The sequence below is a fragment of the Grammomys surdaster genome, unplaced genomic scaffold (assembly GCF_004785775.1).
Source record: "Grammomys surdaster isolate TR1022 unplaced genomic scaffold, NIH_TR_1.0 167, whole genome shotgun sequence".
Taxonomy (NCBI): Eukaryota; Metazoa; Chordata; class Mammalia; order Rodentia; family Muridae; genus Grammomys; species Grammomys surdaster.
In genome coordinates, this window is record NW_021604615.1 from 12,577,279 (window position 1) to 12,578,980 (window position 1,702).

General features: G+C 47.9%; 1 pseudogene; it reads right to left on the reverse strand.

Moving 5' to 3' along the window:
• Positions 1-1,282: 1,282 nt before the first annotated feature.
• On the reverse strand, positions 1,283-1,400 carry LOC114620317 (annotated as a pseudogene).
• Between the last annotated feature and the right edge of the window lie 302 nt (positions 1,401-1,702).

Sequence of the window (1,702 nt, forward strand, 5' to 3'; positions counted from 1 at the left end):
GTTGCTTTCTAACTTTTCATTGGTTCTTTGTGAATTACACATCATGTACCTCAAACCCACTTACCTCCCTTTCCCTTCATACCTGCTCTCCACCCTTACAACTTCTCTGCCAATAGAAACAGAGAAAAAAATCTCACTGTGGAAGCTGTAGTGTGTCACAGGGTGGCCCAGAGTACACCCTTTTGTGCACACTTCTTTGCTTGCTAATGTTCATTGCAGTGGCTCATTGGGTTGGCTTCTGTTACTATATCAATATTGGAACCTCACTGAGGTTCCTCTGAGATATCCTGTTGTTGCCTTGTGTCATGCTGTTTAAGATCCAGTAGGACTGGCTTCTTTATGGACTCCTCTAGCAGTTCATTGATGGGGGTATTAAGGTGGGCCAACTCAAAGCCCTGGGTCTGTATCTGAGAGGTATCTGAGTTGGCCAGCCCATTAACTCTCCCACGCTCATGCCCTCCAGACTACTCACCCACGACCCCGCCATCAGCTTTATTGTGCTGCCCAGGTGAGGTACAGGTCCTGCTCTCCCAAGTGCTGCAGTAGATGAGGGGTAGGGACAGCTCTCCTGCTCTCCTAGACCCTTGAGGGTAGCACTCCAGCCCACTGCCTGTGTTAAGGGCAAAATAGAGGGAAGGGGATCCTTCCTGATGCCACCTCACAGGAGACAAGTGACAGGACCATCTGGCCAATACTTGTACCCTCCAGGCCATCTCACCCAAGCCCCTGCCACCAGGGTCAGTCATGGACCTAGGGATCCAGATATGGTCCCCAGGCTACTCATATCAGGCTGTTCCTCATTACCCCAGAGTCTCCAGCTCTGCCTCTCTTCATTGTGCCCACATCCTTCTGTTTCTCTTTCTCTTCCATTTCTCTACCACTTACTTGCTCATTTTAGTGGCACCCAGTGTCTCTGAGTGTCTGGGTTCGTCTCCAGAGTGGTATCAGGAGTGCTATGCCTCACTTGTGCATTATTGCACTGTGCAGGGGTTATCTTTGGCACGGTCTGGTGGTCATCTCTGACTGGCTCCTCACCTAAACCCACCCAAGTGGCCCCATGAAAGAGTCATCTGTCTTAGTCTCACTCTACCCAGGGCCTGTGGTCCCAGCAGGGATTCTTCTAGTCTCTAGCTTGCTCTGTCTTCTAGGAGCCCAATCAGGCCTTCATATGGTGAGTAATGGCATAGTGGTCATCTCCAGTTAGTTCCCTGTCCAGGCACCCTGGCCATGGACTGGTAGTTGTCTCAGGCTTGCTTTTTTGGGGGGAGGGGGTAATAGGGGGAATGTTAGTCTACTAACTATTCAGATGTTCATAGGTCAGACATAACCTCTCTCTTCTCTGCCACATACTGATGCATTAAGACACATCAGCCACACTTACAATGCCTCTAAGGGGCAGCCTTTTTTGTTGTTGTTCATTTTGTTTTTAATTTAAAAAGCATCATCACAAACTATCAGTGGCCCAAGCTGAGCTGACAGGAGTGTTATGAAAAAGAAATCAAGAAATAAAGAAAATCACAATAACCAGAATGAAAAATTCTTCAGAGGATCTACAATCAGATTTTGGCAGGCAGAAGAATCCAGGAACACGGAGATAAGGTAATTGAGATTGGCCAATCTGTGGACCAGAACCAAAAAATGACAAGGAACATTGTCCATTGTCTCTGAGAACTGTGGAGCATGCATGTCAGGTAAACCAACA